A 26,453-nucleotide genomic window follows, 5' to 3' on the forward strand; every position below is an offset into this window, starting at 1 on the left:
TCACAGTTTTGCGGCATTTTTTTTTCACCGTTACTAAGACGTGACAATATGATACTGCTCTAGGGTGCGATCTTGTACGCGTTTCAAAATCGAACGGAGGCGGTCCGTTCTTTACGTCACGAAATAGGCGGTCCGCAATATTCGCGAGAACAAGAGGAAGCAACCAGCCAGTGAGCGAAGTGGAAGCCTGCGTCATGCTTTTGACGTCTGCTTGGGAACCGTATAACATATTTAGAAGCGTTTATAACATGTTGAGAAATATTTAACTATTATGACTGAGTAGCAAAAGCTGTTGCTGTTGCTTTTCAAAGATTCAGTTTGGAATGCGGAACGACTGGAACAAATTATTGCGGTTAATGTCTTGAAATGGCGCTAGGTGGTGTTGCAGTTTTGCGAAACGTTTAGTGGCGGCGCTAGCCACTACCCCGTTTCAAGCAATAATCTTATGCATGTCTCAAGCACTATTGAAATTCAAACGGCGCGACATTTGAAGCGGTTGGTTCAGTCGAGCCGTTGCTTGCGGAGAGCCATGGCGGAAAACGCGTCAGCTTCTGCACCCGTTAAGGGACCGCCCGTTTCCGACGGCCAGCGGGAGACGGTGCTCGCTTTTATGGAGCAGCATCTCCAGCTGGCTTTAAGATCCAGTGAGCTGGGGCCGGGCTTCAGCCTTGCCGACCGGCGACGGCTGTGGCAGCAGCTGGCCGACGTGCTGAATACGGAAGGGCCCGTTGTGAAAACAGTCGACCAGTGGCAGGACTGGTGGAGGAAGCAGCAGGTCTACGAGGCCCGCCACGACCCTACCGCTATCGCCCAAGAGCAAATGTGAGTGAGCGTCGAATGGTCTGGGTGATTTCTCCTTTGGCATTAGTGTGTATTTTCAGAAGCACTGGAGGGGGTCGCGCACCCGGCTTCCGGCACCGAGTGCTCCAGCTGACGAGCACGGTCCGCTTCCGTGGCTTCACCGACCTCCCCTACCAAGAGGTAAGCACACTGCCGGCGTAATATCATGGGTTCCTGAACGGTGCCGACTTTTATATGTATAGTACCTTTAGCGTAACGCGACACTGTTGGTAAACAGAAAAATACTGTAGGAGAGAATGGAAAAGCAGGTAGGTCTCAGCAACTAGAATCTCAGTTGGCTGCGCTTACGGGAAAAATGGGATTACTTGATCATCACAGAAATAAAATGCCTTTGGGCAAGTGCACGAGGTCGGTAATACATGGGATCATTAAGCACTCAATAATTGCAGAATATGTCCGCAGATGTGTAGTACGAAATCTTGTAACATAGCCAGTGTAAGGAATAGCCACGTAGCGAAGGGCCACGCTTATGACATTTACCAGCAGGCTGACGTTCCCACTGCCGCCATGGAGGGCGTCGTCGAGGCTACGGACGAGGCTGCGTGCGTGAGGTGCACAGCGACACGTAAGCATCAGAGGAATGACTGTTTTATTAATCGCCAAATGTGTGTGCAGTTCGTAAACTTGTAATGTGTTTACAGCGGCAGAGAATCCACCGCGCGGCGCATCAGGCACGGAAAGTGTGGCCACTGCACCTGGTAAGTTATTGACGCTTGACACTGCCAAAGGATGCATTCAGGCCAGTGGTTCTTCAACACACAGAGAGAGAGAGAGAAAGATCACTTTTTTTTTTATTCTGATAGAAAAAAAATGCATCCATGCCCTCAGTCCAGGGCGTCGCTTGCGGCGTGCTTCAGCGTTATGCCGATGAAGTCCGCAAGGAATCGTTGGTCGTGAAGGGTGGTTGCGGCGGTCAGTCACTTGGAGGAAGGAGTAGATAGGAGGCATGAAGGTTTGGGTAAAGGTGGTAGTTTTTAATGGCATTGCCATAGCCTATGCGATGTGTTGGGAGGACAGACACCTTAGTGGCTACAGCGCGGGAGATCGAGAAATGTTGTGCACGTTGCAATTCTTGACAACAGTAGCTTCCAGCTATGAGCTGGTTGCGAGTAATCAGCAACTCATGCGAAGAGCTCCACCATGATTATTCATTTCAGGTGCTGCGGAAGATCTAACAATCCGCCAGCCGCCTCGCTGTCGCGGCAGAGAGGACGGCAGCGACTCAGGAGGGCATCCTGGAGAAGGTGCGCTCCCTGGCACTAGTCGTAGCTGGGCACCTGCAACAAGAAAGGAGGAATTAATTCATTGTTTATTTTCACCTTTTCAATTTCATTTTATTCATTTATTGTGGTTTGTGTTTTATGAGTTCAGTTTATCTTATTCATTTATTCTCCTTTGAGTTTTATAACTTCACTTTTATTTTATGCACTTATTGTTGCTTCACTCTGAGGTTTAGTGCTTAAATTTCATTGTTGTTTTAATGAGTAATACAGGAGGATTTTTTGGAAGAAAGGCGTAATTCGTGAACCCATTTTTGTATTGCAGTATTTTCCTCTTTATATTTATGATAATCCAGCTGCAACGCCAGCGTGCTTTCTTTTATTTACACATTTCGAAGACGCCTAGTCATTCACACTGGAATTATTACAAGCAGTTGTCGATTTCTGTGTATGGGTTTAGTACTGTGATATTTATATTGCTTCAGTATGTTTTGTAGCTTACTGCACTCATTATGAAACATTACCGCATAGTGTTTGCACTGTGATACATTCATTTCGGCACAGTGAGGCTAAGGTGCAACAACTACAATGTGGTCTTCTTTCAGAGCACCAAACTAGCCACTCTTCAAGTTGCATAGTTTCACAAATGAAAATGGCCGTCATCATTGCAGCACGCCGGTGATTGGTTTCCTATAGTTTTCGTTCCAAGTGAGTCATTGCAAGAATAAGTTTAAATCGTGACACGTTCTGGGTGTTGCGAGATTGCAGAGCCAATTATTCATGTTGTATGTAATTTATGTTTCATCACACCTGGCAATTGCACTCACCTTTCTACAATTATGATTCACCTGTTTTTAGCATCGCACTATAATTGCTGTCGAGAAATGAATGCTTCTTGTCAATGACTCATAACACTGAGAAGGGAACGGACGTACCTGTCAAAGTCATACCTTCTTGCAGAATCACTTAAATGTAACTGCAAGTTTTATCTGCCGTGGTGAAAACAAATTGGGTGATGCTGATGTTGCAACGTTCTCACATGCTTTGCTACGTGTAGCGTCCTGTACGTACAAGGTTCGTGATGTACTTGTCGTCATAGCGTGTGCTAAAGTTGACCTTTGTATTTTTGTGCTTTTACGTTAATTTACATCTACAGATTAGGACAGGATGTGACGAGTGTAATGTCACAACATGCACTCAGCGTTAGATTGTTTTTTTGTGTTTGGATCCACATTCATTACGCTTTACTTGCTTGCGTCTGCGTATTCATGCTTGCACGGAAGTTTTCCTACACCTAGCACAAGAGGTGGCTAGCAAGCATATTGCCTCGTTCCCACCAATGTACACCGAGCGCCCGAATCCACAGGATGCGGCGGTTGCAATCATTCTGGTGCGTTTTATGAAAATTATGCAAACCTTTTCCTGATGGTGAGCACAGAGTGCCTATCATATGTACTGCTTCCATCAAGTCTGTCCTAACTATGATGGGTCAAGGGATGTTTACATTTTATATTTCATGTGATATTTAAAGAAAAGGCTGCACTTTCACGTTGCTGCCATGTTTCATGTTGCACTAGGAAAGAAGTACTTTGTACCAATTCCTCATTACTGTAATCCCAAACAATGGCAAAACAAACAGATGTTTGGTGTATTGATCTGAGTAGAAAATAACTGCTGCATCTACATGCAGAGCACGTGGATATTATAGGATGAAATCAACCCATACAAGCTGTTGTAGCATCGTATTTCTAAGGTTTCACGAGGAAAGAAGCATTTTGTGATGTGCATATTGCAGAGAACAATGCTATATATAGCTTGGGTGCAGCAGCAAATGCAGTTAATCACAGATAAAGGGGCATGCCGCATTGCCTTAAGACTGCTTCTCGAGTACTACTGTAAATAAGTGGCAGCCTGGAGCCTCTCGCACAGTGAAGAGGGTGCAATTGTTTCTGAGTCTGCGGCATCCTTTTTAAAGGATTCTTTGTATAACTTTACTTCGTTTGTGTTTAAATTATCATAATCTGTCGGATGTTGTGATGTGGAAACATTGACCATCCGCATGGAGGGGTACTTGATGTGTATAAAAATTCTCTAATGTATTTTCCACTGTACAAACACAGCCCTGTGATAGCCTAGGGGCACTGAAATTTGTATAAATAAATTATGAATGTGCTATGAAAACTCGCCATTCCTGTGACTATCAATAAAGTTGTTACCAACCAAAGTGATCTGCCCTAGTAAGGAGTACACTTTACGGATACTTACCAAGTAGATACTCGCCAGGCTGCAGTTGTGTGGCTAGGCGCGCACGCAGTGGATTATGCTGCCACACCCAAGAGTCGTGGCACGAACCAGGGAGCCGCGGGTCCACAACAAGGATGTGTAGTTCCGCGTTGCACACCTGCAATGAGGAGCAATAGACAATAGCGCTGCAGATATGCTCAAAATCCCTTTTTGCCATTAATATGCAAAAAACAATACATACATGTACGCTGGTACAAGCAGCTACACTGTTTCAGTCATAGGCGGTCACAGGGGGGGGGGGGGGGCAATGCGCCTCCCCCCCCCCCCTCAGAGCGCACGCCTGTGGTTTGCACTAAGTGATCGCTAAATGAAAACTTGGGGCACTATATTGCGCAAGAACACTCATGCGTACCAAATCCAGCCCATGCAATGGTTGTAAGTACTTCCCTGTTCAAAATGATTCCATCGTATCTTCTCTACAGTGTATCAATTTCTGCTATAACTGCTGCCCATGTTCATTAATACCTCCAAAATGCACAACTCCATTGTGTATTCACGCCAGAGCGAAAACACAATTTCGAAACGGGAAACGGCTCATGCATGCACAGAAACACATGGCACTCATCATTACCGCTGACATGTCAGACTTCGAAGAGCTCGTACACGGTTCCCCGCATGTCCTCTTTTAATCGCTACATTACTAGTTATGCCAGCTTCGGCATTAAACTCAACAATTGCTACTAGGGGCGATTAAAAATCGCGACTACAGTTTGATAGAAGAAAAACAGGTGGAACCGCACAGGCAGTCTAGAGCGTCATCAATGCGTGGCAAAGGGTAAGCGTCCTTTTTTGTGATTTTATCAGGTGGCGATAATCTACACACAAGCGCCACGTTCCATCCTTCTTTTTGACAAGTACGACGGGAGAAGCCCAGGGACTACAGGAAGGCTCGATAATGCCATTTTAAAGCATCTTTTTAACTTCCTGTTGGGTAACAGCTCGTTGCGAAGCACTGACACGATATTGTCACGTAGTAGTGACGGCACTAAGTGACAATATGGAAGTCGGTGCATAGGGTTCGCATCGCCAATATTTATTTGGTGGGTCACCGCGGACGTTTGACCTTGTGGGAATCGAGGTGCCTTCCCGCGCCTCGTCCCCCAGCTCGCGTGGTGCTTAGCTCGATCTCCGGGAACCGCTGCCGTAACGGCAATATGGCGGACACGGCTAGCGTGCCGGAGCTACTTTCCCGCGCAAACCGTGCTTCTCCACCCCCCGGGATTTGACTTGCCCGGCGAGAACACGCAATCGGGACGCGCCCTGATTGGCCTCCCGAGTGGCGGCGCCCGCGCACCCTCTCCACCCGAGCTCTCGTCCGCTGAGCGCTTCCTCGCCGCGGCAGATGCTCACAGGGTCGCAACGAGGTGGTTACATGAGACCTTTGTTCTCGCGACTCCTCGTTCTCGCGCTTGGCGGACCGCTACCCGGTTAGCCCAACCACAGCGCGCGCGCGTACTCGACCGGTATCGGTCCTACAGTGAACCTTGGCCAGTAAGCGCCGTGACTGTCGCACTGTGCTGTATATTGGGTGAATAAACCCGTGTTTGTTGGCAATCTGACTCCGGAGCCCTTTCTGCGCCGTGTCGGAGAGTCGACGAACCCTGCCGTAGCGCCTTTGTGCGTTGCGGAGTGGAGGAGCGTCGTGCCCTTTCCTGACCGTCGTTCGTAGGGTAAGCCTTGTGCAAACCCACCTGTACAAGTTAAGGGTCGATTGTCAAAGTGAAAAACGTCCCGATAGCCTTCAAGAACGCGGCGGAGGGCTTTAGCTTGAGCAGGTGTAAGGTCAGAGGAAACCATCTTCTCAATGTCGACGTCACTGCTGTGAGATGGCGTCACAGTATGGGCTGAGCTGTAGCTATCTTCAACTGTGAATGGCTCGACCGCATCATCCTGCAGAGTGGTAATTATAGCCAATGAGATCTTTTGAGGCTAGACTTGCGTGGTTAGAGCGAAATTGACAAAGGGGAGGCAGGTGTGGTTGCCAGTAATTGTCAACACAGTGTGCGGCATGGTAACACCATGGGTAAGTATAACGGCCGGAATTGGTGAGACCACGTAAGTGCCGTGTGGTACAGCTGGTGAGGAAAACAAGTCGACGTGTGTCACAGAGTGAGGCTGTAGGCGAATAAAATCCATGCAGCTCATATCTTTTGGAGGCGGGACCACAGGGTCGGCAAGAAGAGGCAAGTCAAAGCGAAGTGAGCTGGCCGAACAGTCAATGAGGGCAGAATGACTGGTGAGGAAATCCAGACAGAGAATGAGTTCATGATGGCAATGCTCGATGACGATGAAGACAACGACGGTGTGTCTCACAGCAATGGTGAGTCGAGCAGAACACATGCCAACAATAGCGACAGTTCCTCCGCCGGTGACTCGTACAGCTCGCTTCGGGGCAGGCGTCAGAACTTTCTTGAGCCGACGGCGAAGAGCAGCACTTATAATGAACACATGCGCCCCGGTGTCAATTAAAGCACACACAGGAACATTGTCGACGAGAACGTCCAAAAGATTCTTGTTCGTTGGTAAGATGACGGACGATGGTGAGCTGACGTTGGTAAGGGGACGGACGATGGCCTGGATCAAGGAGATCGTCGCTGGAGAATGATCAGATGATGGGAATGAAGGGGCCGCCGGTTGTGCTACTTCGACCTCGCGACGAATGATGCGGGTTAAGTGTCACACTGCGAAGGCTGGTGGAAGAGGTCGTCACAGGATGACGTAGCAGCTGTGTTGGGAAGTCGCGTGATGTGCTGGCATACCCGGCGGCTTTTAGCATGCTCGAGATGGCGGCTCTCCTTGAGGATCGTATCGATGCTGGTGACGTTTGTAAACACCGATAAATTGAAGGCGTCGTCGGTAATGCCTTTGAGGACGTGACTAACCTTCTCGTCCTCCGACATGTTCGGGTCAGCCTTGGCACAAAGGGCCGAGACGTTGAGAATGTAGGACACGTAGGACTAGGTCAACGTCTAAACACGTGTGGCAACTTGCAAGGGCCTTCTTGGCATTGAGTTGGCGACCAAACGGATTGCCAAAAAGGAAGCGGAGTTTCTCTTTGAAGAGATCCCAGCTCGAGATCTCTTCATCGTGAGTCTGGAACCATGCCCGTGGAGCTCCGTCGAGGTAGAAAAGAACGTTGGCATTGCATAACAGTCGGATCCCACTTGTGACTGGTGCTGACACATTCGTATAAGAAGAGCCAGTCGTCGACATCAGGACTGCCGACTCTGGGGAAAACACCAGGATCATGAGGGGGGCAAACGGTGACGTAGGTCGGAGCTGCAGGCGGAGACGTTTGCGTAGATGAAGTGCCGGCAGCAGGGGCCGATGTTTCAGTGGCGCCGTTGCGACCGCTGCGAAGATCCCTGACGGGTAGAAGGAACGTCGGCACTTCCACCAAATAATGTTAAGTGTAACTGATCCCCAAGGCTATTTACACTTTTTTTGCAGGGAAGATAACGGAGGCCAAAGTGGCGATGCTATAGCAAGCGGCAGTAGCGCACCCAGGATCTCTGCCAGGGGGGGGTTGACAGTTTGCCAATACCATCTAAACAGCACTAATTTCGATTTCTGCACGGGAAATTGTCAAAAAAATGCGCTTTTTGCGAGTGTGCAGACGATTGCGCATCTTACATCTTAGTTGCAGTACTCAAATGCGTAAGGAAAGAAAAGAGGTTAAACAAAAGGGGGGGTCAAGTCGGCCTCAGGGGGGGGTTCCAACCCCCGAATCCCCCCCCGTCGGTGCGCCACTGGCAAGCGGGAACCCATTGTCTTCCTTCTCCTCAGTGTAGCCACACGGTGGCGGCGGCTCTTCCGTATCAATAATTATTTTCAACCCCACTCTTACACTTTCTCGCTTGAGGTCATCAATCATTTGCTGTAATTCGTCCCCATTGTTGCTGAATAGGACGTCATCTGCAACCCGCAGGTTGCTGAGATATTCGCCGTTGATCCTCACGCCTAAGCCATCCCAGTCTAAGAGCTTCAATACTTCTAAGCATGGAGTGAATAGCAATAAAGAGATTGCCTTCTTGCCTGACCCCTTTCTTGAAAGGCAACTTTCTACTTTCCTTGTGGAAAAGCAAAGTAGCTGTGGAATCCTTGTAGATACTTACCAAGGTATTCATGTATGCCTCCTGTACTCCTTGATTACCCAATGCCTCTATGACTGCTGGTATATCTACTGAATCAAATGCATTTTCATAATCTCGGAAAGCCATATACAGAGGTTGATTGTACTCCGCAGATTTCTCGGTTACCTGACTGATGACATGGATATGATCCATCGTAGAATATCCCTCCCTGAAGCCAGCCTGTTCTCTTGGTTGACTGAAGTCAAGTGTTGCCCTGATTTTATTGGAATTTATCTTGGTGAATATTTTATATAATACTAAAAGCAAGCTCATCGGTCTCTAATTCTTCAATTCTTTAACGTCTCCCTTCTTATGGATTAGTACAATGCTGGCGTTCTTCCAGCTCTCTGCTACACTTGAAGTCGGGAGGCATTAGCGTATAAAGGGCCGCATGCTTGTCAAGCATGCTATCTCCGCCATATTTGATTAAATCGACTGTTATTCCATCTTCTCCAGCAGCTTTTCCCCTGGTCATGTCTTGGAAGGCCCTTCTGACTTAATTGCTAGTTACAGAAGAAGCCTCTGTATTCTGTTCATCACTACTTCGAATGAAAGTATCTTGGCTGCTCTGGTTACTCTACAGGTCAGTATAAAATTCTTCCGCTGCTTTTACTATGCCATCAAAATTGCTGATGGTCTTACCCTGCTTATCTTTCAGTGCATACATCTTGACTTGTCCTAAGCCAAGTGCTTTTCTCACTGATTTCATACTGCGTTCATATTTTACGGCTTCCTCAACCTTTTCCACAATATAATTTCGATTATCCCTTACTTCCTTCTTGTTGATCAGTTTTGACAGTTCAGCGAATTCTATCTGATATCTCGAGTTTGCCACTTTCGTTTTTTGTAGTTAGGTCCCTTGTTGCTTGGGAGAGCTTACCTACTGCTTGCCTTGGTGCCGTACCTTCTACTTCAATTGTTGCTTCTGAGATCAGCCTAGTTACGATTTAATTCAGTACCCCTATGTTGTCTTCATCTTCATGTTCTAAAGCTGCATATTTGTTAGCGAGCACCAGCCTGAATTGGTCTGTTTTTACCCTTACTGCGTCTAGGTTGGCTTGTTTATTCTTGACTAATTGCACTCTTTCTCTCTTCAAATTGAGAGAAATCCTATACCTCACTAACCTATGGTCACTGCACTTAACCTTACCTAACACTTCTACATCCTGCACTATGGTTGGATCGGCAGAGAGTATGAAGTCTATTTCATTCCTTGTTTCTCCATTAGGGCTTTTCCAGGTCCACTTCCTGATGCTGCGCTTCCTGAAGAAGGTATTCCTTATTCGGAGCCTATTCATTTCCCCGAATTCTACCAACAAATATCCTCGAGCGTTCGTAGAATCGATGCCGTAGTTTGCATTTGCTTGCTCACCAGCATGCTTTTTCCCCACTTTTTTATTGAAGTCACCCATGACTACATTATACTGAGTTTTCACCTTTCTCATTGCTAATTCAGCGTCTTCATAAAACTTCTATTTCTCAATCATAGTTACTGGAGGTTGCGGCGTAGGCTTGTACTACCTTCATTCTATACCTCCTATTCAGCTTTATTACGACGACTGCTACCCTGTCATTAATGCTGTAGAATTCATCAATGTTGCCCGCTATGTAGTTATGGACTACAAATCCTACCCCGAATTCTCTCTTATTTGGAAGACCTCTGTAGCAGAGGACGTGGCCGTTATTCAGCACTGTATAAGCCTCACCAGTTTTTCCAACCTCACGAAGGCCAATACTATCCCAGGCAATGCCTGATAATTACTCAAATAGCCCTGCTAAGCTAGCCTCACTCGAGCGGGTGCGCATGTTGAACATTTCCAGGTTCAGTTTACAGTGGCAGCCTGTCCGGATCCAGAGATTCTTAGCACCCTCTGCCATGTCGCAGGTAGGACCACCACCTTTGGTCAGGTGCTCCGCAGCCGCTGGGGAATGAGGGCCATGGGTTAATTGTAGGAGTGATGAGGGAGGTATTGGCCGAATACTGCACCAGGGAGGCCAATTCCTGTTTTGGTGAGGGAGTGACTTGGTTGACGCTTAGTGGGCCTTCCTAATTGGTTGCCCCTGCACTAGTATAGTCCCACTAGCTCTCGGCGATTTTTTTTGCCAGTGTCAGGCGTCACTCCATACCTGAATCGTAGTGGACTGGAGGAGGATTCGAACTTACGAGCTGGTAATCGGCCCACAATTTAAGGCTACAGATCTCAGGGTTAACCCACGATAAGACGCCAGTAACATAACCGATACGCAAAGGGAGTGGTAGCTCACTTAGGAAGGCTTTGTCGTTAAAGACCATCTGGTGTCGTTTTAAAGAGATTACAATTCTTTCCCTACTTGAGAAGTTTTGAGCCTATCTATCTATCCATCTACCTATTTACCTATCTATCTATCTATCTATCTATATATCCTCTTACGTCAACTAAGTAACCCAATTTGTCTGCTGGTTTCGTCCTCTAGTTGTGTGCTGGTGGTTGTAATGCCATCGTGGACGCTCCATCGTCTTCATTCCAGCTACCTCATCTGACTCTCGTCGTGCCGTCGTTGTCAAGCTTTCTAGGCCGAACCAGTGGCCCAAGTTGTATAGCACATTGGGCCACAAGGGGTCTGTTTGGGGTCGTGATACCATTGAGGTCGTCATTGGAGGTTCTTCATAGGATTCTCGTCAAGCCGTCATGGTCACGCCTTCTACGCCGTCCCACTGGCCCAAGTTGCCTGATAGCTTTGGTCGCTAGCTTTGTGCTCATCGTCGGAATTCGTAGCTTCGTCACTCGACTCTCGTAATGCCGTCATTCCCAAGCCATCTAGCCGACCAAGTGACCTAAGCTAGACTGGGCCGCTAGGCACGTTCTCGTGGCCGTGATGCTGTCGTGGACGTTGCATCATCGTCATTCCAGCTTTCTCATCTGACTATCGTCAAGCCGTCGCCGTCATGCCATCGCTGTCCTACAATCATCATGCATTTTTTGTCACACCGTCGTTGTGAGAGTGTCGCTGCCATTCCTTCGTCGTGTCTCCAGCTTCGCCAATCGACTCGTGTCACGCCGTTGTCATCGCGCCTTCTACAGCAACCCAGTGGCTCATGTTGTCTAACTGCTTTGACCCCTAGATATCTGCTAGTAGCCGCGATGCGTTGTGGTCATTCCATCTTCATTATTCTAACTTCATCATCCGACATGCCGTTGTCGTCACACAGTCATCGTATACGATCGTCGTCACGCTGTCTTCATCAGTTCAGAAATGTCCTCCCAGCATTTAATGCATGCAAGCGTCAGGTTGCAGACAACATACCTTCGCGAGGCAGGCTACCCAAGGCATGCCAAGGTGTCTGATGCACAAGGTCGTCCCAAACAGACACAGCAGCGGGAAGGCCCGTGCTCAATGGGAGGAGGTCCAACATTCACAAGAGAAAGGTTGCTGTAGTCACTTATATTCACTGTCTTTCGCATAGCCTAAAGAAAATAGCCTATCAAGCAAACATCAATATGGTCTTTTCGAGACTAAATAAACTATGTAGCCTTTGTCGGAAAACAAATGTAGGAAAAGTGGCTAAAGCAATATGGGGAAAAAAGCACCGTATAAAGTTGGCGAATGCCGGCGCAGGCTTTATATATTTCATTCCACGAAGCTGAGGAAAAAGGCCATATAGGTGAGACAGCATGAACTCTGTAACAAAATAAAAAATAATGACACTAGATAGGTTTTTTGTCTTTATTTCATAAAATGTAGCTGCAGTCCGTTTTTGAAAATACGATCATTCTCGGCAAAAACGACTGTGAGTGAACTAGCCTGATTACAGAAGCAGACTGGGTCACCAGGATGGTGGTGCATGCGTTAGCAAACCGTCGACTGCATTTTAAAATAAAGAATTAGAAGTTCTGCGCGTGAGCTTATAGCATCAAAGTGTTAGCATTTTCTGTTTTCTGCAAGTGGTGTCTGTTAAATATCTTGTGTGCTAATTTTTTAACTGTTCAATAAGTGATTATGCCAATGCACGTGTTCCCTGATGCGTGAGTCAAAGGGTATAAGTAAGGCATATTAATTGGAAATAAAACATATTCTTGGAATTTAGCACCGTGTGTGTGTCTTTCATGTGCCTTCTTGCATCCTCGTCCCTATGCGCAACAATAGTACTCTTAAGACTCAGAGAGAATTCCACGCTTCGGGAGCCAACGGAGGATTTGCCTGCTGGCCCGTTGTACACGTTTGTTCACTAGTACAGAGATGCCGGTCCTGCTACCAGAAGGGCTTTCTGTCATCGGACAAAGCACTGCGCCGGCCAAACAGCTAACTACACAAGGTGGCGCGGAACATCAAGATCATACTTGTCTGTCCGAAATTCTTGCTTAGAGCCAGTTTGGGGACACTTTATGACACCTATGGACCATATCATTCTTCTGTAGCATGATCCGCAGACATACTGGGAAAAACTGTGTGACCATAAATCGTCAATTTTGCTGCATGAATAAATAAACAAGCTGCCACACCCTTTCTCCTTGATAACACGAACATTGTATTTATTCCCTTTACATACCTGTGAAAGTATTCGTGCCGTATTTTCACCTGTGTGAGAGAAATAGAGAAACCTTTTCTTGTATAGTGGTTAGGTGGTAGTCCTCGGTAGGAAGAGCCATTCACCCAGGACCCTTACTAACTATGAGATGTCTTCTGCCCGGCCGATGACCCATCGTTGCGTTTCGAGACTCGAAATTGATAACGTTTCCCAGTAGGAACATGTAGTTGTGGTGATGGTAGAATGCATAGCCCGATTACAACATGCCCAGGAGATGTGGTATATTGTGGTGACGTTTCTGTAGATAGGGTAAGTGGAAGTGCACTGTTCAGGATAGAAATGACTGAGGGTGACAACAAAAGGGAAGGAGATAGCCTGAAGTTGGCGCCAATGCCAGAGTTTAATTTTCCCTTATGTTCACCCTATACCGATGAGCTACGAAAATTAAGAACGACTAATGGGTTCTCTGCACACCAATTTTCTGCTCAGGATCTAAACAGTTTCATATCGTGTGCTCATGCAACAGTATAGCAACCGTACAATAAATATCTGATGCTGCTTTACCGGAAAACATCAGCCAGGATGTACAAGTGGATAGAAAAAATGTATTCCAGTGTGAAATTTCTTTGGCAACTTATCTAGGGAAGCTCAGTCGCACAGCCTAACTTGAGGGGAATGTACTAAAATTGAAGGGCTCGCATTGAACTCTACCGGTTATGTGCGAGCATCTGATGATCACGATGATGATCTTAAAACAATTTGCCCATACTCACTCTTGAGGACTGGCCAAAAATCATGCGGATTTGCTGTCTTGTTTGGTTGTCTCCTTGGTTTTTGTCTTCGTTTCGCTGCGTTGCACTCAAGCAAAATGAAATCTAACGCACCGTTCTGCAGTATTTATTTCGTTTAACTTCAGAAGAGTACAACATTTGTGTCTTTGCTTTTGCTTGTAACATCGATCGCCTAGAATAATCTTCAACATGTTGAGAGACAACTCACGAAGCTTCAGCCAAATGTCTAGCGTAAAGGCCGCAGATTGATCTGTAGTATTATACTGATACTTATATTATACTTATTATACTGATGAAGGAATTCCTGCTCATATTATCCTTATGTTTGCAGCTGAATTGAGAGAAATAAATAAATATTGCGAACTTTGGGTTGCACAATGGACTCAATGGAAGACGGGCTCGTACAAGCAAGCAGAGGCCAGCGCCAACTGCAGTGCAGCCTTTGAACTCATGTGTAATACAACGACTGTTTACAACGTGTCAGAGGCCAAGTACTGTGGACCAAATTTAATAAAAAGCTAGGAAACCATCACTATATTATTTTATTGCGTTAGCAACAGATAGTATGCGAAATGCGCAGCGTCACCTCCGACACAAGTGTCCCCTGGTGTAAACAACGAGGACCCATGGATCAAGGTGGGAACAAGGTGGGTGGTTTTTACTTTCACATCCGTGTAATCCGTGCCCAGGAGGCGTAGGAAACATCGAACACATCGGGCGTGCCCTTATTAAAAGTTGTCTCGTTGAAGAAAGAGAAATTACCTTCAGTTTCCTATAAATGACAATACCTGTTACAGAAGCATGTGTTGTGCCTTACCCGATGGTACTGAAAGTTTCGAACGGCTTCCTTTCCGTTTTGCGTCAACTTGGTGGTGTTTATCTGGGTATAGCCTTGTCATTAGAGGAAATTCAGATGCTGTGAATGTGTAAAGGTTGTAAATATTAGGGTATATCCGCTAGGTGGGCCGATGCCCTGCACAGCTCCAAGTTCGCCGACCAAATCTGGGCCGTCCAGCAGGCCCGCGAAGTGGCGACTAGGCAACGCCTGGGAAACTTGAGCCAGGGTCATCAGTCTGCAGGACACTCAATAAAAGCTTTTACTAGCCAATGATGCTCGTTTTTGTAAGCCTGTGGCCACAGGGACATGAATTCTGAGCTTTCCTAAGGTATAGGCCGACCCTCGCGCCACGCTAGATATGTCGGATAGTGTGGATAAAGCGACGGACACGCATTTTCGCGACGGTGTTACACAGGCACTTATGATCGTGATCAATAATCACCCTTACATGGTCCAACTAACCGGATCAAGTTAGCCGAGCTTTAGCGCAATGGACTCAATGGAAGAGGGGCTGGTACAAGCAAGCAGAGGCCAGCGCCAACTGCAGTGCAGCCTTTGAACTCATGTGTTTGAACTCATGTGTTTCAACTGCGAGGCTTTCTTTCGAGGAACCCGGTCGGGTTTCCATTGTAGCAAATTGCTACATTTGGGTGGATGTCTCATCAGTTTCACTTTAATTACTTATCTCCACCTAGCGGATTTCCGCTGAACTATAACATCAAACACTTGCCTTTGCTTCGAGTTGTCGACAAATTCGACTTCGCCCTGCCATCTGCTAGCCGCCTGGTTAGCTCAGATGGTAGAGCGACTGCCCCGGAAAGGCGGTGGTCTCGGGTTCGAGTCCCGGATCAGGACGAATTTTTCTTCAACTGCGAGGCTTTCTTTCGAGGAACCCGGTTGGGTTTCCATTGAAGCAAATTGCTACATTTGGGTGAATGTCTCATCAGTTTCCTTTTAAAGCTTCGAGCCCAGCGCCAGAAACTGCCACAGAGGAAAAAAAAGAAAACAGTAAAAAGCTCGACACTCAGGATAGCCAAGCTAGAAACCGCAATCAACGCACGCTTTAAGGAGCTAGAAGCCAAACAGGCTGAGTTTCAGGCAGATACTGAGGCTCGCCTCACCAGAATCGAAGCCGCAATCAAAACATGCTGTCCGGCATTAATCAGCTCAAGATAACTAACATAGGCACACTGACACAACAACAACAGAGCCATCTTGCACAATCGCAACTCCTAGAGTTGATGTGCCTAATGATACTAGCTTAGATCAAAGATCCCCAGCAGGGGGCCCAATCAGAACACACGGACTACGTGTGGAAACCCCTACGCATTCATGATGGCCAGCAACCAAATTATGATCTGGCAATGGAACTGCAGAGGGTTCCGTGCCAAAAGACGCGATCTCGAATATAGGATCAATCACTCTACACTCAAACCTGATATTATTGCGCTTCAAGAAACTGGCGTAAGCGCGAAACTTGTTGGCTACACAACCTTCAATGCGAAAGTGACGGAGGGCGGTAATCGCTCCACGGCACTCATGATACATAGAAACCTCACCGCAAACACGACACAACTCGGGATCGAGGATATATCCTACAACTTCGTAGGAAGCCTCCCCAGAATGAAAGCTTACCCAACCTTATACATTCTAAACGCCTATCACCCCCAAAAGAACGGGGGCATAGTTGCCTCCAGACTTATTGGAGAGGCGCAGAAACATGCCAGAAGCTCGCCACTAAGTATAGTAGGCGACTTCAATGTTCACCACTTGGCATGAGGCTCTCAGTCTTGTGACAAGAAAGGGACCAGCCTATGGACAACCTCTCTAGAGCTTGGTTTAACTCTTCTCACAGACCCAGAACGCACCACCCGAGTAGGTAACAGCGTCTGTCGAAACACATCTCCCGACCTAACATTCATCAAAAACATAAAATTCGCCAAATTAGAAAACACAGAAACTAATGCAGGCAGCGATCACTGCATCATAGCCACCACATTTCCGCTCAGTAAAATCAAGAAAGGAAAATTCAAAGTGAAACATACGGGACATCTTTAGAGACATTAGAAACGAGAGGGAACACATCGCAATCACAAACTTGGAAGAGTGGACATCCAACCTAATTGAGGAAGTCGACAAGGCCACCACCGAAGCCGAGATCGAGGAGGATCACCGATCCCCTGACTCACCGCTTATACACTTGTGGGAGGCTAGGGAAAGTATCCAGAAGAGATGGATGTCACAAAAAAACAAGACCTTACGTAGCAAGATAGCTCAAATGGACAAAGAAATCGAGAAACACACGCAAACACTGAGCAGAGAACACTGGCACCAAATGCGTGACCGACTCAATGGTCAATTAGCTAACAAGAACTCTTGGTTACTGCTCACACATCTAATAGACCCCGAACAAACCAAATCAATCACAAGTAAGAACATGCAGAAACTCATTCATTCTTATCCTGAGGAGGAGAATGACCTAATACAGGAACTGCAGAGCAAATACTTCAACACCAGCAAGGACATACCCACTCCAGCTAAATATGAAGGAGAAAGCAATGCAGCTTTAGATAGGGATATAGACGTAGCAGAAGTTAGAGCCGTCCTCAGCCAGATTAAAACCACTGCCGCTGCCGGGGAAGACAGCGTAACAAACAAAATGCTCCGAAATTTAGATGATCGCTCGATCAGCGAAATCACTAAACTCTTTAACGCCCACTGGACCGAAGGAAAAGTTCCACCTAGCTGGAAACATGCCAAGGTCTTATTCATGCTGAAACCAGGCAAGAGGTTAGAACTGGGAAACCTTAGACCAATTTCTCTCACCTCCTGCTTAGGCAAGGTCATGGAGCATAAATATTAAACAGGATAAACCATTACATTGAGACAGAACACCTACTACCTGACACGCTAATCGGTTTCAGAGCGTGTCTATCAACACAAGACATTATGCTTCAACTGCAACAAGACATTCTAGATCCACGCCCAATAAGAGCCACTCGTACCATACTGGGCCTGGACGTCTGTAAAGCATTTGATAATGTAGCCCATCAGGCCATCTTAAATGGCCTATCCCAGCTAAATGTAGGTGAAAGAACTTTCGCCTACATTTCCGACTTTCTGAAAGAAATAACGGCAACCATCCAACTGGGTGAAGTGCGTGGTCAAAGCTTACTCTAGGGACAAGGGGCACACCACAAGGTGTCGTCCTCTCACCCCTACTCTTCAATATCACCATGATGAACCTACCACAACAACTAAACAGGATACCACACATCAAACATGCCATATATGCGGACGATGTTACCATCTGGACAAACAGCGGCTCGGATGGTGCGATAAATGACGCGTTACAGGAGGCAGCAAATGTTGTGCAAGAGTATGTCAGACACAACAGGCTAACATGCTCCCCCACGAAATCCGAACTCTAACTACCACTAACTTTCTGGGGATTATCAGACGAAAGTTAGTGCTCCCCCTGGGTTGGGGAGCACTAACGTTCTGGGGATTATCTACCAATTTATCTATCCATCAACCTATCTATCTGTCTATCCATCTGCAACCGTTTTGCCACTAACATGGGTCACTGTAGTTATGCTGCTGCTTATGTACAACTGTTAAATTAACTTCCTCGATGCAGACTTGGATCACTGTGTATGTGCTACTCGGTATGCGCCGCTTTTCAAGGATCCTCACACCAACTTGGGCCACTGAGCAGTCAAGACTCTTCAATGATTCGCCTTAGGCCAGCTTGAGTTGCTGAGCATGTGAAACTGCATGTACGGCGCACTTAATGGCATCAGTTAAACTGTTTCACCCCAACTTGCGTTATTAAGTATATGTCAGTGCATATGCGCCGCTCTTTCTCGAATCTTTCACCTCAACTTGAGTCTCTGGGTATGTGCAACTGGGTATGTGCCACTCGTCAATAAACCTGTGCTTCTCAGGATGGGAATCAATCTGAAATCACCAACCAGCTGTCTTCTCAATAAACAACACACTAGACCTAACCGATCTATCTTCACGCCGTGAATGTTTTCGCCTCTGCCTCTTTCACAAAGTTTATCATTAAAATGAATCGTTAGAAGCGGCCTTCTTTTTCGAACGATTTACAGATCATCGCGTATGAATGAAAAATTTAAGGTCGGTGTCCCATCTTGTCGAACCATTCTGTATAATCACTCTTTCATATCGAAAACCAGCCCTGAATAGAGCGACCTCCCCTCCTCCGTCACTGCTATTTCCAGTACCAACTTCAAAGGTGCCATACAATATGCTTTTTTACTTAAACTTGTATTTTTCTAACACTACTATGCGTAACAACCACTCATATTATCTGTAGTGCCATCGGGCTTTGAAGGTATTTCTAATAAATAATAAATAAATAAACTTGGGTCACTGGCTATGTGCCACTAGTTATTTTCCATAAGGAATGTGTCACAAGGTATAGGCCTCAAGGTATGTGTCGCTCTTCAATGAACATTTTTCACGCCTACTTGAGTCACTAGGTAACGGCTATGTGCAGCTCTTCATCACAACGTTGACTCTTTGACGCAAACTTGGGTGACTGGGTATGAGTCAATGGGCATTGGCCAACCTTCAATCGCCAAAAGAAAAAAAATATTTTGATTGCTTGGTGCAGGGCGGAGTGGTACCCGTGTCATTTATATTTCAACAATCTTGTTCGAACATATATTCACACACGCTCCGTGCGGAGGCTTCACTGCGGCGTCGCTAGTGGGCGCAGCGCGTCCTGTGGGGAGATCGAGAGAGCAGCCAGGCTGCTACTCGCCTCATACTGGACGCGTTTCGGCGGTTGCATTGCGGTGTGTCAATGTTCAATGCTAATCACACTAACGCCAACATTCAACCGGAGATGGACTCTGCCTGAATTGTTTCCATGCTCGATGCATTCGCCAAATACCTCGTGTCTTGGACAATCCCACATCACACGTTTTGCAATGGCTTCGTGCTGGCATGTTGCACATTCATTCGTTTAGCTCAAGACCAAAGAAGAGATGCTTCTTGTGCAGTGATATGTTGCCCTTAAGATAGTAAAATTTTAATGTACGCGACAGCTAGCTCAGACAACACCTGCAATGATGCAAGATGTAGTTGAAAACAAGGCAATTATTTTGACTTCCTTGTGCGCACCGAAATATGTCACACGAGAGCTTGGCATTGGCAACTACAAAAGTTGATTTCGTGCAGTTTTTATGTCGTCTGTCACATCTCCAGTGATGTTGCCACGAAAGGTCAATGAAGAAAAACAGATTATTGGCCATTAACTTCTTTTCTCGTTTGTCTTATACTTCTAACTTGATGAATTTGTTTCGGTATTTGTTCCTACCTTATGTAATGAAACATGAATTGCGATGATGTTAATTATAAACAGCTCGATCTTTCTCCCGAATAATGAGGGTGTTAGCCTTACGAGAAACCCATTTTGGGTCATTAAGTATGCATAAAGTTTTTACTGTGTGCGTATGTGCGGATCTACATGCAACGTTGCATCCACATGGAGACAGTTATGGCACTTCTATTTGGATAATTTTTTATTCCGTTGTCTTCCGTTAATTTAGCTGTTAAATCTTTAGCCTACCTCGTCTCTGCTTTTTACATCGCAGGCATATATGTAGCGGTGACGGTTGAAGGCACCCATTCCGTACCACTAAAGTAAAACGAGAATATATTGCAGACAGGAGGCAGAAAATGTTTTGCATAATCTAGTATGGTGCATAGTGGGTGGTGGGAGGGGGGACCATACACAAAGAATAAGAAAATTAGATGAATGGCATCCGCATACTTTGCCACGGGATGTTATCCCGACATTAGAAACATGGTGAATAGAGGCCCCATTACCGCCGGATGTTTTTCAGAGAGACAACGAGGTCAAAGTACAACGGAAAGACACTTTCCATTGGAGAGTGTACAGATTGTGATCGGAGTGTGTTTTATGGTGTATAGACAGGAGGTAGGATTGTTCTCAATATTTCGTTGTTTGGCTTTACCTTTGTAATTACATTTTTTTTCTTAATTAACCGCCAGAAGACGTTGCTGAACGCTTTATATCGTCGTTATCATTTACCGGATGTCTATAGGACTGGTTGGTTCGGGTGCTGGGAATCATATCAGCAGTTTAAATTTATGATACGCTCCAGCGGAAAAACGTTGAGACTTCCGTTTGCTAACGCCCATTCGCAATATGACCTCTAAAAATCGTCAGAAAACATCGTCCTCATTTAGATAGGTTCCCTATAGCAAAGTGGAATCTGGTGGAGACAGATATCTGTGATTGTGCAAATTTTACAAAGCTAACGCGATTGTGTAGCTAAGACGGATGCAACCATAAATATTTTCTTTGTGTGTGAAGGAACCACGCCGCTCCACTAACTGCCACCAAAGATTCTTGGTGCGAAGCATTTCTGAAGCACTGCGCGGAAGCATCGTAGCTTATCACGCGCTCTCATCTTCCCTGCACGTATAACGTGACGCCATTAGTGCAAACGGGACTTTTTTACACTAGCCAGTATGACCATGGTCATCGAGTACGCTGTGTTCAGCATCTTGATGGCTGTCAATCTCGGCATGGGTCTCTACTTCTCGCGTCGACGGAAAGGCCAGTCGGGAACTGTCGAAGTGTTTCTAGGCAGCCGTTCCCTGAGGGCTCTGCCCCTAGCCGTGTCTATGGTGGCGACCATGTTGTCCTCCACGGGTCTGGTTGGTTTCACGGGTCACTACTATGCGTACGGATTCCACCTGACCTGGAATGACCTGACTATCGTCATCGTGGCTCCTCTCGTCGCCCACCTGTTCCTCCCCGTTTTGTACGAACTGCGCATCACATCTGTATTTGAGGTGAGGTTGACCTTTCTGACCAGAAAATTACCGCACGTGTTGTATTTCATCTTGTTTCGTTTCTTGACATACTGCTTCCACTTTGTTAGCAATTTCTAGCGGTTCCTATTTGTCGCAAGAACTGTTCACGGCCAGTGTGTCATTGAATATTTAACGACTGTCTTTGTGTGCCTCTGCTACCGGGGCCTCTTCCTGCTATCGCCTCTGTCATCTCATTCATGAGCGTCGCTTTTGAATTTATTTTTTTATTTATTCAGCATTGATTCAGACACAATGAAGGTCTTGGATGGCAAGGTTAAAGGCAGAACATAGTCTGCCTGTCACCCATACACTGCTCAACGGTAAGGTATCATATCAAAACATCTAGTATACACACATATCAATGGCATGGATTACGCATACATAGCATATATTACAAACATACGTGCAATCAAATACAAGAATCATGGTACAACTTTGTAAGTAGTAACAGCTTAGGTCCAACAGAGTAATATGAATACGAAAAAAGTTTTACATATATACAAGCACAATATGAAACCGAGTTAAAATAATTATACATAAAACACACAAGAAACCAATTAGCCCTATGTCAATCAGAAAGGGAAAGCAAATATTTTTTTCATAGCACTTTTAAGCAGTTTAATGATCTGAAGTTTTGTGCAATAGTGATCGTGTTAGGGTGTGCATTTACGAAGGATGGGACTAAGTATGCTAGTTGTTTTTTACCGTAGTTGGTCCTGCAAAATGGAACTCTAATATGGTCATGCTTGAAATTGTATTGGGTGTAACTTGAGAGGTTGTTTTGATAAAAAATTAGTGAATTTTTCTCGAGTTCGCCTCTTATGTATATAGCGAGCTTAAGTTCGTATAGTTGATTAATTTTTAAAAGTCCGTGTTTCAAGAAAAAAGGTGCCGTGTGATCACGGGGTCCAAGATTTTCAACACAGCGAACTGCTCGTTTCTGGAGACATATCAGCCGATCGAAGTTTGATTGGAATGTGGTCCGTCACACCAACAGGCAATAACTAAGGTGGGATTGAATTAAAGCATAATACAGACGGCGTTTCTACCACATAGGAACAACGTATCTAATCCTAACAATATGCCTATTGACCTACAAATACTAGAATGAATCTCCGTTACATGAGGTGTAAAACTCAGGTTCTCATCAAAAGTACACCTAAAAATTTAAAAGCTGAAGTCCTCTCGATTACACAACTATTGAACTTGACAGAAATAGCACAGTCATCAGGCCTACTTCTATTCTTAAAAACCACATATTTAGTTTTAGTGACGTTTAACTGTAGCTGGTTCGCCGATAACCAAACTAAAAGTTGATCTAACCAATTATTAGCTGCGATTTCTAGCACACGCAGAAAGCTTGTTTTTCTCACCTGAGAAAAACAAGCTTGTGTCGTCAGCATACAGGACTATATCTGGAGTGAGCGTTAGGTTTACAATATCGATTACGTATAGAATAAAGAATAGTGGACCCAAAATTGACCCTTGAGGAACACGAGTGCAATTTCTTTCTTCTGGGAACAAAACCCATTATAACATGTGTATTGCTGTCTCGTAGTGAAGTAATCTTGAATCAGTTTAGGGCCACTCCGCGAACTCCGTAGTATGACAGTTTATTAAATAGAATGGTGTGTTCGATGGAGTCGAAAGCTTTTCTAATATCCAAGAAAAGACCAACCCTATATAGTTTGTTCTCAATGTTATTGAGGAGTTTTTCTTTGATCTTAACAAGTGCCATTTTAGTTTTATCATGTTTGACGGCGTTATGTCTGTTTTTGTATGACCCAAACGTGACACCAATTTCTCGATGCGTTGCGTGATTATTGTATATAGGCATCCATTTTCGCGTTCCCCATCGTCATTTTTTCTTAACTCGTTTTTGGCCTCTCTATAGAGTACCTGGCTAGAACATACTAGATGAGGATGACTTCTCTATATCAATTGTTCTCTCTCTCTTTCTCGCATATTTGTCTCTCTCTCTCGCATATTTGCAACGTCATGCTCACCTCTGGTTCTTTTACTGTTAACATGAAATTAGCCCCAGTCAGTGTGATCTACAAGGGTGGTAAAAGAAATGACTTAAATAACTATAGGCATGTCTCTGCTGTTAATTTTCACAAAAGTTCCTGAATATATAATTAACAACATTTTTGTCGACCAACAAGTTGCGTTTAGAAAAAAACAAGAGTTCAGAATCCGCCTTACTAGGTATAAAGAAAAAAATTATTGTCAATTTAAACCGCTAATTAATAACTGTAGGAATCGTTCTAGACCTGCGTAAAGCTTTTCATTCGGTAGCACACGACATACAGACTGTGCCTGCGCTTGCATGATAAATGGCGGAAAAGGATTCTGAAACGAACACTGCAAAGGGAGGCGTTGCTCCTTCGAAACAGGAAGCTGGAAACTCAAAATATTTGCGTGAGATGACCAAAGCACTTGAGAATTCCAGGTGGGATTTCACAGAATAAATGTGGGAGATTAAGAAAGTGTATCCTACTGCACTGATATATGTAATGATGGCAAAAATATTGCAACTGAGATCACGAACTTGAGGCTTGAAATGCAGGAATTGCTCATGCAGAACACAGTACAGAAAGGCGAAAACGCGCGGCTAACACAAAGATGTGAAGAACTTGAGCAATAACAGCGCTTCAACAACCCTTAGATAAGGGGCGTCCCGGATGGGACCATCCCACTTTCAATGATAAACAAAATAGGCGTGACTGTAGGGGAATCATTGATAGCATGGTTGACATAGACACGTGTCACTCGGTGCGCACTCCTAAATCGAATGCCAAGGACATAGTTGTTCGCTTTGTAAGACGGAATAAGCGCAGTGATCTGCTGTCAAAGTGCAGAAAGAAGACTGACACCTCGATACCCCTGATAGAAAAAAACTCCGCTTTTTGTGAATGAGCATTTGACGCGAAACAACAAGGCACTGCTCTCAGATGCGATCAAAAAAAGTTGCAGTGGCTTAGCTCGGCTATGCCAGAATATACGTAGCGTTAGCAAAGGTTCAGCTGATTATTCTTAGCTTTCCTGGTTGTCTAGATTGTCAAGGATTAGCTTGATTGTCATGCTTACTGCTGCTCCAATGACACACACGCGGTATACGTATTATGTCGCACATGTATATTTATTTTTGCTCAACGTCACGTTGCTTCTCTATTGCCACAAAGACGGCTCGGTGATCAGTGAAGTAACACGTTGCCGTCTCTATGGCCCCAACACAGTATTTGGAGTTGTCTGTCTGTCTCTGATAGACAAGATCAATGGTGCTTCCCCATTGGTCGTCTGTGCAGTTGGAAGACTGGCTAAGTCGAGGTTAAACTTGTCCTTCAAAGGAACACAAAGAGAGTCTGGAGCACGATTGAAGTCACCAGCCACACACACAGTTCACTTGCCGCCCGACTAGGTATACACGTAGCCACTACGTCTATAGTGTCTTTAACGGAATGTTCGGTGGCACATACACGGCTTCGATTATCACACCACTTTCGTCAAGCTGAACGGCACAGGCTTCACCCTTAGGCACCGCTACGTTTGGCAGTTCTCTGGCAGCAATCCCATTCCTGACATAGATGCAGACTCCGAGCTTCTGGTAGCGTCAACACGACTGGCATAAGCATTTGCGCTCTCCTTCTCAAGGGCTATACCACACTGGCAAACGCCAGTCAGAAGCGCAGCGGCTCCAACGCAGTGTCAGACGGCGAATGCACAGCGAGCGAACGCGCGCCGGCGCCAGTGTCTACCACGGCTACGAGTCACTCCTCTGGATAGCGAGCAGACCGGCGGCGGTGAGTCGCGCGTGGCGGCAGCGGAGTGCGCGAGAGTGCGGCTCCGGTGGCTCCGGTGCGCAAGCCGTGTGACATCACTGATCCTTGCGCATGCGCAGCACGGCTCTTGATGTGCCGCGCGAAACGGGCTGGCTAGGCCAGTGTAGCTAACGCTACAAAAGAAAAAGCAGCCAAATAAAGTTTCCCTGGACCTCGGAGGCAAGGGTGCTTGTGCGCAAAGATGAAGGATCCGACATTATTCATATTATTCATGAAGGAGACTTGCAAAATCGACGGTAAAGACTGACGCGAACTAATGGCTTTTTGTTATTTTCTTCATGATCATGCACCCAGACGACAAATGCAGATACTACACAGTGGATGTTTCATGTGATTTTTGTAGGAAATCTTTTCTGCAATGCGTGCAAACTGCAAAAGTATTCGCCAAAAGAAGATGACATTGCTGTTTTTTGCATTCTTTGTCCGTTGAGTTTCACATTGTGATGTTCACTGAAACATGGCTATCAGATGATGACACTAAACCCCAATTCCCGGGCTACCGATCTGAACATCTCTGTCGTAAGCAAAAGAAGGGCGGGCGGAGGGTTGGCTGTCTACTTTAGGGATACGTTTTCTTATGAGCTGCTAGATTATTTCTCAACTATGAACGCTGATTTTGAATGTTGACGCTTACTTTTTGGGAAAATAGTAGTGATCACTTTTTACCGGCACCGATGGGACACAAAGGTCGCTTCTTAGAATTTATGGAGGCTGTTGGCATCCCTGTGTTCTAAACGTCCTGCGTATTACGGGAGACATCAATAATGACTTAGCTTCCAATGATCCTTAAGTAGAAAACAATGCGAGTCTTAGGAATATATGGGTTCGAAACTATATAAGGCACCAAATAGTCTTACACAGCAAATTGCCACAATTTTTATGCCTGCATAACAAACGCTAATCCACAGAAAGTTAACAGTGGAATATTTTTGTATGATCTAGGTGATCATTGCCAGTTTCTGCTTTTTCAGTTTCAAAGCGCCACATCAAACATCACAATGAAGGACAAAGGCGACGAGCCATAAACCCTGAAACACAAAAATAATTTTTTTCATACCAGTTGAGCTGATTGACGGGA

The 26,453-nt window shown here is 45.6% G+C and overlaps 1 protein-coding gene and 1 long non-coding RNA gene across 2 annotated transcripts in view; one reads left to right on the plus strand and one right to left on the minus strand.

Moving 5' to 3' along the window:
• Positions 1-14,337, plus strand: part of LOC125947457 (uncharacterized) — a 102,215-nt gene extending 87,878 nt beyond the window's left edge. The window contains exon 4 of the long non-coding RNA XR_007468307.1: positions 14,148-14,337. This is a non-coding gene — a long non-coding RNA (uncharacterized LOC125947457). The remainder of the gene's footprint in view (positions 1-14,147) is intronic.
• LOC125947756 (uncharacterized) overlaps positions 1-26,453 on the minus strand; it is a 353,840-nt gene that overhangs the window by 306,284 nt on the left and 21,103 nt on the right. The gene's annotated exons all lie outside the window — the stretch shown is intronic.

This window comes from Dermacentor silvarum, chromosome 8 (assembly GCF_013339745.2).
Source record: "Dermacentor silvarum isolate Dsil-2018 chromosome 8, BIME_Dsil_1.4, whole genome shotgun sequence".
In the NCBI taxonomy this organism is placed as follows: domain Eukaryota; kingdom Metazoa; phylum Arthropoda; class Arachnida; order Ixodida; family Ixodidae; genus Dermacentor; species Dermacentor silvarum.